This window comes from Schistocerca cancellata, chromosome 1, assembly GCF_023864275.1.
Source record: "Schistocerca cancellata isolate TAMUIC-IGC-003103 chromosome 1, iqSchCanc2.1, whole genome shotgun sequence".
Taxonomy (NCBI): Eukaryota; Metazoa; Arthropoda; class Insecta; order Orthoptera; family Acrididae; genus Schistocerca; species Schistocerca cancellata.
The window spans coordinates 761,885,342-761,898,166 of NC_064626.1; the positions used below are offsets into that span (position 1 = coordinate 761,885,342).

Genomic DNA, 12,825 nt, shown 5'->3' on the forward strand with positions numbered 1-12,825 from the left:
TATCACTAGCTACACTAAGACATTATCCACTCTTGTTGCTGGATTCACCTCACTCTGTTGTACTGTCATGAGACTTTGTCAGCAGTGATCAGCTACAAGTGATAGACTGAAACCTTTCCTCAGGATAACTGTGCTACCACGGCCTAACACATGCGGTAGGCTCTGAAGTTGATCATATCATGATCATTCGTCAATGACTACATCCTGTATTAAACACTGAACTTCTGGAAATTCATATATCAGTTGGTTCTATTTTGTTTATTCCCTTGTGGACTTAAATTTTTCTGTAGATACACAGATCTGCTGATTTCTGTTGTTTTAACGTTTCATGGTAGGCAAACACTTATAACTATAAAAGTGTTTATTTATTACTGTACATTACAGCAGTTATCAATTGCAGACTATAAATTACGTGCATACTATTCTCTATTTAATTTCACATGAATGATAATCAGGCTTTATTTAAACTGAATAGGGATGTAGGAGTAGTATGATGCTCACAATCACATCTCCACTTTCCTGTGTTTACTTGTGAGTTCAACTCCGTATCTCACCAAATAAATTCCAATTGCCTTAATTAAACATGCAACCCCTAATGTCCTTGAGGTACAGGATGGGAGCAAGGTAAACATTGACATGTCGCTTACCAAGACCAGAACGTTGTGCTGAAGGAGATATAATAATGAAAACTAAAAGTAGTGTTCATACTAATGAATGAAAAGCACCAATGTTGTTCTACCAAGAACTGACATAAGATTCAGTTAACACAGTCTTCATACATTTAAATAATTCAGCCAAATGTGGCTCCAAATTTAAATTACTTGAAAAATATTAATTTTGAAGCAGAACAGTCCTTATCAGGCAACAATGAGTAACTGCAGTGTAAACACAGGGGCACAAAGTAGACAACACACTATGTGGATGAAACAACTGAACTACTTACAGTTGCATAGTGGGAAGTGGATGACGTATGCAAAAGATCTACATCTACATACATACTCTGCAATCCACCATACGGTGAGTGGCGGAGGGTACCTCATACCACAACTAGCATCATCTCTCCCTGTTCCACTCCCAAACAGAACGAGGGAAAAATGACTGCCTATATGCCTCTGTACGAGCCCTAATCTCTCTTATCTTATCTTTGTGGTCTTTCCGCAAAATGTAAGTTGGCGGCAGTAAAATTGTACTGCAGTCAGCCTCAAATGCTGGTTCTCTAAATTTCCTCAGTAGCGATTCACGAAAAGAATGCCTCCTTTCCTCTAAAGACTCCCACCCGAGTTCCTGAAACATTTCCGTAACACTTGTGTGATGGTCAAACCTACCAGTAACAAATCTAGCAGCCCGCCTCTGAATTGCTTCTATGTCCTCCCTCAATCCAACCTGATAGGGATCCCAAACGCTTGAGCAGTACTCAAGAATAGGTCGTATTAGTGTGTTATAAGTGGTCTCCTTTACAGATTAACCACATCTTCCCAAAATTCTACCGATGAACCGAAGACGACTATCTGCCTTCCCCACAGCTGCCATTACATACTTGTCCCACTTCATATCACTCTGCAATGTTACACCCAAATATTTAATCGACGTGACTGTGTCAAGCACTACACTACTAATGGAGTATTCAAACATTACAGGGTTCTTTTTCCTATTCATCTACATTAATTTACATTTATCCATATTTAGAGTTAGCTGCCATTCTTTACACCCATCACAAATCCTGTCCAAGTCATCTCGTATCCTGCTACAGCCACTCAAGGACGACACCTTCCCGTACACCACAGCATCATCAGCAAACAGCTGCACATTGCTATCCATCCTATCCAAAAGATCATTTATGTAGATAGAAAACAACAGTGGACCTACCACACTTCCCTGGGGCACTCCAGATGATACCCTCACCTCCGATGAACACTCACCATTGAGGACAACGTACTGGGTTCTATTATTTAAGATGTCTTCGAGCCACTCACATATTTGGGAATCAATCCCATATGCTCGTACCTTAGTTAGGAGTCTGCAGTGGAGCACCGAGTCAAACGCTTTCCAGAAGTCAAGGAATATGGCATCCGTCTGATACCCTTCAGTGCAGCAACAAAGAAGCTAAACACTACAAAGGAGACAGCACAGTGCACTATGTTCTCAGTTACAGTGATGAGTAAGTGTTGTAAATAGTCTTCACGGGTTTGCCGCCAGATCACGTTGTGCAAATTGGAATTTGCACAACTTGATCTGGTGGCAAACCCGTGAAGACCGCCGGGAAAGCTTGAAGAGTTGCTCAAAGCAAACTGCATTTGGTGCAGTTGCATTAGGCACTACTGAAGGAGGCATAGGCCTTTTGGATGGGAACCAGTTTAAGAACAGTTTTATTTGGTGCTTGAAACAATATCACAGCCAGCAATACAGAGCAAACAGATGATCAGTCATATAAATTGAATATGCGAATAAAAAAAAATGAATCACAAGATTCTAAGATTTCAACTGCTACTAAAAGGAGGGAAAAAAGACTTGACAATACCTGTATGTTAGAAGATTATGATAAACCAAATCTACAGGCACAGAAGGAAATGAAAGAAGTCAAGAAAGATGAGGCACTAATATAAATGGCATAAAAATAGGACAGGGATCTGTGGAGAAAGAGAAATGTTCTGATGCAAACATAAAACCAGTAAAATTTACAAATAAAATTTCAGGGCTGAAAGGTAAACTGTAGATAAAGTGAAAGACTGTGACATCAGGAGAACCTAACTCAGAAATAGAAAACCATGTTAAATCATTATTTCCATAGAAAGGACTATAGCAAGTAATAGTAACAGATCATCCAAATACTGCCAAACTAATGTGCATATGAAAAAATAAAAGTTGTGGCCAGTTGTTGAGTGCATTTGAAAGGTAGTGGGAAAAGCTACAGATTTTTCATTTAACAAAAAGAAGAGATATGGCAGGCGACACTGCAGAATCAGTGTATCCTGAATATCCTCAATTTGGAACAAAATACTGAAACATTTTTTTTTCGAAGACAGCAAAAGAAAACCACAAGCAGTGCTTCAAGAAATATGCAACAAAGTAAGAAAACAAAGGCAACACAGCACGAGAGGCAAAACAAAAGATTTGTGCTCATAAAATGAGGTCAAGTATGTAGTACAAAATATGATAAGGTACAACTTATATTGTAGAATGAAACAGAATGGAAGGAGGAAGGAATAGAAGGTATAACTAGCTGTATCAGTATGCAGAGGTAACTGCAAGAATATAGTAATGCTTAGTAAAAAATCATATAATATGTGTGAATGGATTTAAAACGAGAAATTTTATTCATTATGTTTGTATTGAATCAGTGTTAGTTTTATGGACAAGATTGGATTCTATTAATGTGATTGTGAAAAACTGCTTGGAATTGGTACGTATGCAAATTAAACCTGTGAACAGTTCAAATATAAATGTTAATGTGAACTATTCACATATTTTTGAACAACAAAAGACAAATATATGTACAAGTGTTGACAGAAAATCAGCATTTTATTATGTACACAACAGGAGCATGATGTGCATCGAATGGTAGGCAGACTCTGTCATTCTTGTTTTTCATGTATGGAACTTGATGTAAGCACATGAACAATAACATCCCCACAGACTGACACGGAAGAAAGGAAGGAGAAGGGGCATGGAGCACACGTTATCACAGTGAAGCCAATCATCATGTCGTAGACGAAAACCATCACAGAGATATGACAAATGAAGTGGGCAATGACTTGCCAAAATGAAGGTGAGGGCTACTGACAAAATGCAGTGGCAAAATGCCATTGCACCACAGACAACAGCAACACTACATCTACCTGCTGTCAAACAGTACAACAACACAGGGCATGCAGTAAACAAATCACCAGCACCATAGGCTACATTCAGCTGTGATTGGCAGATGGAGGCCATGAACACATGTGACAGCATCTAAGGCACAATGCTGCAGACTGCTCACAAAGTAAGCCCAATGAACAAAGGTTCAATTCCAGGTGTGCAGCACATAAGAAACCAGCCACACACATTAAGACGAAGGACTGAATCTACTTGAGTGAGTCCTAGGAATGTAACACACAGTAGTGTGGGCTACTTGAAAAGACAGGTCATAAATTCGAATCTTGCAAAAACAGTCTTCAGTAGTTAGGTCAAGAGCTTTAGTATATGCTCACTGTGCTAACCAGCAGGTATAATGCTACCTCTTTTAGATAAAAATTCTGTCTCACTGAGCTGACAAATTCCTTGCCAATGACTCCTTGCTACACCTTTTTCTAACAACAGACTCATCTAACTTCAACATAACTATCAGAGTAACTAGTTAGATTTACATCCTAGTGTCAAAAAAAATGCTCATTTTTAAATATCAAACACCAAAGAGACTTGTCACAAGTGGATTAAAAATTTTCAGTCCCTGAAAAGTCTAAATAATGTTCTTCACTTCCTTTTCATAGATGTAGAGGAAGTCTTGACACCTAACAACTGATCAAAAGAAGAATAAAAAATAAATACTGCATGATTAAATGGGAAATCTCATATAAAGATGTGAAACAAATACTAACAGAGAGATAGAGGGGCTGGCCAGTACTTACCTCAGCTCAGTACAGCCGATAGATACACAAAACAGAACATAAAATTTACTTATCCTAGCTTTCGGAACTTTGTTCCTTCGTCATCCCCTCTCTCCTCTCTGACGAAGGAACAAAGTTCCGAAAGCTAGGATACGTAAATTTTCTGTTCTGTTTTGTGTATCTACCGGCTGTACTGAGCTGAGGTAAGTACTGGCCAGCCACTCTATCTCTTTATTAGTATTTGTTTCACAAAATAAATAGTGCTACTATTTGATTATGTGAAGTACGCAATTACCAACTGGCAGCATTGATGCAATTGGCTATTATTTAAAATTATGACCAAAAAATTAGAAGACAGACAACCAGTTTCTCACCGATGAACCGTGAGTGGCACACAGACACCCTTAAAACATCAAAAAATCAAACTAGCTTTCACATCAGCAGTTCCAAGGGAGAGATAGGGGGAAAAGGGATCAGAGGGGGAAGGGAGGTCAGGGGTAGGTGGGAGGGTGTGAGTTAGTGCTGGGGAAAAAAAAAAACCAACAGCATGAAAGGTAGTATTATTTTTTGATCTTACAAACATATTTATCATCCACCTCTGCAGTGGAGTGGTTGTTTGAGTGTGTTTCATTTTCCATTTTGTTGTACCCATCTCCATTAGTGTAATATTATTTCTAATTAAATGGTTTTGTTTGGGTAATTAAGTTTAAAGCTTTTGTTTGAGCTGCTGTTGTTTCGATCTTGATCTTTCAAAGGATGGCCTCTATTTTCATAAAAGGAATGATTCTTTTAGCTCTAATTAACTGAGGATAGCTATTATTGTATTAGACACTGGGAAACAAAGATATTTGAGCTACATGCATGTCTAATAAGAACAGCATACCTCTCTTCTATGTTGTGATGAGGAATATTCAGATAACAACTATGCCATGGACAGTGTGAGTGAGTAATGGGTTATGAATCAATCACATCTGTGGGTGAGCATTCCTCTACACAAAGAGTTTCTCCAAGATCCGCATTGCCAGTTTCATAAAATACAAACACAAACTGTAAATATCAACAATTAAGGTAAACAAAGCAGGAGAAATTATCTTGGTTCTGAGTGACTTCTCCAGTTTGGACCAATTGTACAAGGTTTCATTATCTTTTCTTATCTGCCAAGAGCACTTTTCTTCTAGCAGTGGAGCAACCACATTCAAGCAGCTCTCATCAGGTATTGTTCTGTCTACATTACCTTGAACCAAAATATGAGAATCCATATTTTCAGAGTACATTAGCTGGTGCTGTAATCCCATGTTATATATGATTTAAAGTACGTGACTGTGCTGAAAAGTAATGCCTCTAAACTTTTTTATACAAAAATTCTTAGTGGGAGTTGGAACGCCCTATCCCGACAATGCTAAATTTAGTGACTTGGCTTCCCTGATTTCAGAAACCACTGCAGCTATTGAGATGGAACTTTTACAGGACATTAAACTGTATGTTCTGAGACTACTGAACTACAATAATTTCATTTCAGATACTGCTTTCAGAAATACAATTTTTTAATTACACAGTTAAAATTTTCTGTACCTTTTTGTACATAATCATAAGTAATTTGAATTATACATAACTTTATGTTCTTCTTTTAGTTCTGTAGACTCAGGATATGTATGTTATTACTCCCTGAAAATCTGAATATTCTGCTCTACGTGGTTTCTGAGATTTAGGGAAAAATGCAACAGAAAATGTAAATATTCAGGAATGGTTTCTAAAGTTTCAAAAGACTTTTTTAGTCACCCTGCACCACACTGTATATCTTCCCCTTTTCCCATGTTTTTTCTTCTTGCTGGGCTCCTTAGTGGCCAACAGTGCTGCGTACTCTGCTTTATCAATGCAAACCTTGTCCATCCATTCAAGTTCGCTGATGCAATTTGCTCCAGGATTAATTCCCATATGCTGTAGCACTTTCACCCTAACAATGTTGCCATCAATAATAGCAATAACAGCATCACTGAACACCCCCCCCCCCCCCCCCCACTTTAGTGTCTTCATTTCAGCAAAAACATTTTTTTTGTAAGCAAATCCATATAAGATTATTGAACAACTCATTAGGATTTTGAATATAACAATGCAGACACTTCAGTAATTCAGGATTTGCCAGGTCTCTGTAAATAGGTTTTATGATATGATATTCATGACTGCTGCTGGGATGGAATGTTTACAGCTGTATGAACGGTTTGATTACTGGGCATTGCAGTACTTGCACCATGAATCAGGTCCTGGAACGTAAAGGTGGTGTTCTGGTTTTTCATCAGTTGACGGTCGGTGGAAGAAGGTAGCCCATTCTGCCTGCTTCATTTTCAACAAATCCTCAGCAGTATTTCGAATGGCCATCCCATAATACTGCTGTAGTTCATCAATCATTTTGTCTGTCAGCCTGCCTCTTATGGTTTACCATCAACAGGTTTCTTGTCTCTCAAACTTTGTTTCAACTTCCTCAACCTGGTGCCCATCCTCTTGTGGACACGACCAATACTAACATGTAACTTAACCTTTAGGACACAGCAATCCCCAGCCTTCCATATAAAAAATTACTGACTTTATTGGATCTTGAAGTAATGCACATAAAAATTTTAACGTTTTCAACCAGTGTAAATTATATTTAATAAAATAAAATGCTTGAGAGTTTATTATTGAGAAAATTGCAAATTTTATAACGAGATAAAAATCCGAAAATGTTAATTTTTTTTCCATTCTAACTCCCCTTAAAGCTTTTTTAAATAAAACAAGTGTTATTAAGATTCTACATCTTTATTTGTCATATCTACATATTTGCAGCCTCTGCTTCTTGGGGGCTCTGAATTGCAATGGGTGACGTGGCAGCATGCGGCATAACTATATTGATACATGAGAAACAGTGTGCTGTAATCAAGTTTTGAATTTAAAGAGTTCGTCCACAGATGGACTTATTCCCCCTCTCTATCAATCTCATCTTCCCTTCCTCCATCTATTTCCCACTCCCCCTCTCTCTGTCCATCCATCTCCTCCTCCCTCCTATTGTCTTTCCCCCTCTATCTGTCCTTCGCCTCCTCCCTGCTCTGTCTCTCCACATCCTCTTCTCCCACTCACTGTGCATGCACCTCATCTTGCACCTTTGTTCATCTGCTCTTACCATCTCTTTGTCCAATCCTTACTCTTCCATTCCTCTGACCAACTCCTCGCTCTCCTTGAGCATGACAATGCTGGACCTCACACGAACACAGCAACATCTGCTGCAATCTGACATCTTGCATTCACTGTCATCCATCATCCTCCGTACAGCACCAATCTCGTCCCTTCTGATTTTAATCTGTTTACAATACTTAAAGAGCATCTTCAAGGACTTCCCTTTGATAGTGATGAGGTAGTACAAGCAGAGGTGAGGTTGTGACTCATTCAACAAAGTCAAACATTCTACAGTGACAGTATTTACAAACTCGTCTCTCACTGGGAGAAATGCATTTGTCGCCGGAGCAACTGTACTGAGAGATATAGATGTTGGCAAGAAAAATACAGATGTAACATGTCAATAACATTTGTTTTATTTTAAAAGCTTTAACAGTTTTCACATAAAAAATTTTGTGGCATCACTTTTCAGCACATCCTAATAGTATCTTGGCTTTCAACATAACACTTTTGTCTTAGCTTAGGCTTAGTCACTCATGATATAAATGGGCTACTGGTTTATCAAATTGTAATTTATTTGATTTTGTTGACAACAAAATTGACTAATTTGCTATTAATTTTTAATACCATATTCATTAGTGCCATTTCTCCATGGTGAGGAATTGGTAGTTTGCAAATATTAGACAGTAGTCAGAACGTACTGATTAATCCCAATAGTCCTTGAAGATGCTCTTTAAGTTATGTAAACAGATTAAAATCAGAAGGGACCGGATTGGTGCTGTATGGAGGATGATGGATGACAGTGAATGCAAGGTGTCAGATTGCAGCAGATGTTGCTGTGTTCGTGTGAGGTCCAGCATTGTCATGCTCCAAGAGAGCAAGGAGTTGGTCAGAGGAATGGATTACAGAAAGCAAATGAAACCATCAAAGATGGTTTATAGATGGGCGAAGATGTTTTATAGATGGGCAATATGTAATAAATTGACATTGGACATAAAGAAAACAAACAGTATGCACTGCAGCGTAAGGAGGTAAAACTACTTTGTCATTGTAAGTACAGATGACAAATCTATAAAATGTGTAACAAACACTAAGTTTTTACAGACAAATTTTGATCATCAGTTAATATAGAATGGACACACAAAGGTACTGGCAAAATGAATGTGTCGTTGGCACAACACGCTTCTAGGGCTCTATCACCAGTTCATAACAACCAATGTCTTGCGGTGATGTACACCAATTCCTGGTTACGGGATTCTTTTCTGGGGTTTGAAGGCATGAAACAATATCATAACTTTTAAACTTCAGAAAAAGGCCACAAGAATAATACATAGAAATAGTAGGAGGGCTCAATGTAAAGAACGATTAAAAAAACTGGTCACGCTTACCACACTAAGTGAGTATATCTACGAATCAGTGGTGTAATCGTCGAAAATATTACTAAGTACTTCACTGACAGATCTACATTTATAATCACAAGACAACCGACACTTTGAACCCACATTTACAGCAGAAAACAAACAAAAAACTTGAAATAGCATTTTCTTCTATCAGTGAATAAAATTTTATGATGGGTGGATGTAAGGGTGTGCAAACCTACATGGAGCATATTTGGATGTTTACAGGCCTGCAGTCAGTTTTCTAAACTGAATGGAGTTAGTGCAAGGGGCACACCAACATGTTCATGCCCAGGAGTCTTCAGAGGTTGTCCTTAGTGTCTGCAGCAATGAAGAGAAAAACTATGTTTTATATTAAAAGTTATCTGAAGCAAATTGTGTGTAAACCAAAGAATATTGTACAATAGGAACCAACTGAATGAGGCAATGCAGATGTTAAGATACTGACATCATACTCAGGAGGATGGAGTTTACTCTGTCCAAGCACCCTGATTTAGGTTTTCTTAAATCATTTCAGGCAAATGCTGGGACAGTTCCTTCATCAAGGCCATGGTTGACCACCTATCCTATCCTAACAAAACAACAGTTATGTACTCTGTTTATATGTACACTTAGAGCCAGCAATTTTCGTTGTATTACATGGTAAGTCCCATATCACTATGAGATTTTGCTGAATAAAAATAAATAGCTAATGATTTAATTGAGAAACGTTCACCACATTTATGTACAAAAGTAAGTAAATTATGCTTGTACATCAATGCAACTTTTGCCTAGGCAAAACTTCAAACTGCTATCAAATATGACAAATTCTGTTTTACGTCATTCATTTGAAAACTGGCATGTGTTGCTGTTTCTGATTTAAACTTCATTAATAGTCACTCAAATGGTAGTTTATTCAGCAACAGGCTCACTGCTGATATCTGAAAAGACTGGGTAAATGGAATTCAGTGGTCGTTTGTTGCTGACTAATCTACCATTTTATGACAGAATAACACATCAGCAGGTCAAATGTAGATCTGTCGATTGTGGATAGAGGGAGGTAGCTTGAGTGATTTAAATAAGTTTACAACTGACAAGCAGTAGACAAAGATAAGTGGCACTGCCAGACAGTGCACAGCATTCTAATATTACAGAATTCTCAGGGTCCTTGAGAAGGCAAACTGTACCCACATACTCTCTAATGAAGGGCGGCAACTTGGTTCTGTTGGTTTGCCTAAAATAGTTAACATGAGCAACTGTCAATCACAAACTTATTTTAATAGAATAGAAGGTATATTAAAGTAGAACACTTTCTTTTTTTTTATTTCCTCAACAAGAAATGAGGAAGAGTCTGGCTAACAGTTCTTACGGATCAATGTATCAGTGATAAGTGAATTTGTGATCACAAAATAAAGCTTGCTAACGAGGAATTAAATGGTAATAACAGCTAACAGCACTCACTGGACATGATTCAGACTGTGAGATGCAGATTGCAAGTTACATTACAAAGAAGAAAGATTGATTGATTAGTTATTATTTGACCTGTGTAGGTGGAGGAAGCAAGAGACAGTCATTGCAGGTACTGTACAGTTCACTTGTGCTGTAGCTTTGTAAGTATTACTGACTGTTACTGCCACAAATTCATTGTCACTTCACTTTTGAGTTATAAGGAAATGTAGACATCACAGACAGTACCTTAAAGCACTTCTAGGAAGTCAATGAAAGACAATAACAAAAGTTCTGTGTGTAGGGCCTATTTAACATTATATTGTAGACTACCACTGTGATAACATTTATTATTTACTCTATTTCAATTTACAATTTCTTTTTCTTATCTTGGAATGAGGCACCAGAATCATTAATGAAAACATTACCTAACATCTTCAATACAAGTACAAATCAATGCAGAATGAAATTTTATGTTCAGCTAGGCCTACTGTAAATCAACTTCCTATTTTTCTAGCTTGCATTGATTTGCTTTGTTGTCTCCTTACATTTCTATTTGCACTGTGGGTTAAATGAGTATAGTTTCTTGTAAAACTGGCTCAGAATATGTCAGTGTAACACATGTATCAGTGTAAATACAACACATATTGAAGTATGTGGTTTACATTAATGAGTCACATATGGTGACTGGGTATAAGTTTACAACCGTCGATGAACTTTAACCTTGTAACAAGTCTGTTGCAGGGAAAATAACAATATGGCCTTGTTTAATTATTTATTTTCTTTTGAATCCTTTATTTAGAATGACTAAATTAACTTTAGAGGTAGGAAGAGCCAAGAAAGAAAAACTTCTTTTACAAAGGTTACTAAACATACATATTAATAGACTTTAAAGTTAAATATATCAAATACAATAAATGCAACAGTTCAGTCACAACAATACAGTAAAAAAAATTGTTAATATTATTCACAGAATCAGCAAACATTAAAGAGATATTTATGAAATACTGGAGTATGCGTTATCAATGTTCATAAATATTTGCAGATAGGTAGCAGATTTCTTTCGATTATTTTAGGTTTAGACATTTCGTGGATTTTTTTAGTTTTGCTCTTCGAGTTCTGAACGTTCATTGAAACACGATTTATTGCTACACAGCTTCAGTATCAACTTGCATCGTTTGAGTCCTTATTAACTTATTTATATATCTTTACTACAATAAAAAGTATTTTCGCATGGCCAGTAAAAAATTCTGCACAAAGTGGGGCTTTCTATGGAGCTGAACATTGGGAGAATTCGGTCTTACAAGAATCCTTGTATTTGTTGAACGGTGCTTTGGCTACATAAAATTACAAAACAGCATTCTTACTACGCGCAAAATGCGGTCATTTCGTATGTAAGAAGCTATAAAAAAAAATACATTATACGCCGAAAATGGTCTTCACTATAGCACTAACTGTACTGTTTGTCGTCACACTAACTATTCTATAGACTACGTCAGGTACAACAATGTCGACTCATTTGCATCGGCACTACATAGCTTGCACATTCATGTGTAACCTATCTATTATTTTCTTACGGAACAACTACTGCATGTCCTAATTTCCCTGCGACACAACTCTTGCATACGCATCACGTAGTTTCACGAGCGCACCTGTAGCTTTCAAAACAAAGCAAACGCGCTGATTTGAAGTAGAGTATTTCATCTTTTACCGGTAGGATAGAACTCGTCAAAGGACTCCAAGCATTGAAATGAAAACTGGAACAGCTCTTACGATATAATGCATCGCATTACTTACTGTCTACACATCTGGCAGACCCATAAACCAAAACGACTATCCCTGTTACGCACAGCAGGTACAGCACTATACGTATCAACCGTGACACTAATAATCACGAAACGCATCATGGAATGACACGCCCACTTCATCGGAAATTGATAAAAAGTCTTTATCAAGCTCAACGGACTATAAAAAAATTAGCCCTATGAAAAATAGTCACGTACTATTTCTACAAGCAGTAATTCGCATCACAGATTTATATTAATTTTTTTCATCCAAACACCTGCTTCTTTACTTAAATTATGAAAAGCTGTAAGGAGCAGTCAAATGAAAACGAGACGGAAAACGCAGGTAAAATGTTTATTATTTCAAAACTAATCGCCATAATCCTTAGTACATTTATCCCACGGTGAGACTAGTCAACGCCTTCATAGAAAAATGATTGCGGTTGCCTGCGGAACCGTGACTGTAGTCAGGCGTGCAGCTCTTCGTCC

General features: G+C 37.4%; 1 protein-coding gene across 1 annotated transcript in view; it reads right to left on the reverse strand.

The window, feature by feature from the left end:
- The window catches only part of LOC126186509 (ATP-binding cassette sub-family C member 5-like), a 532,505-nt gene extending 520,033 nt beyond the window's left edge, over nucleotides 1-12,472 (reverse strand). Inside the window, exon 1 of the mRNA XM_049928217.1 lies at nucleotides 12,350-12,472. The gene's annotated coding sequence lies outside the window, so the exon portion shown is untranslated. The remainder of the gene's footprint in view (nucleotides 1-12,349) is intronic.
- Between the last annotated feature and the right edge of the window lie 353 nt (nucleotides 12,473-12,825).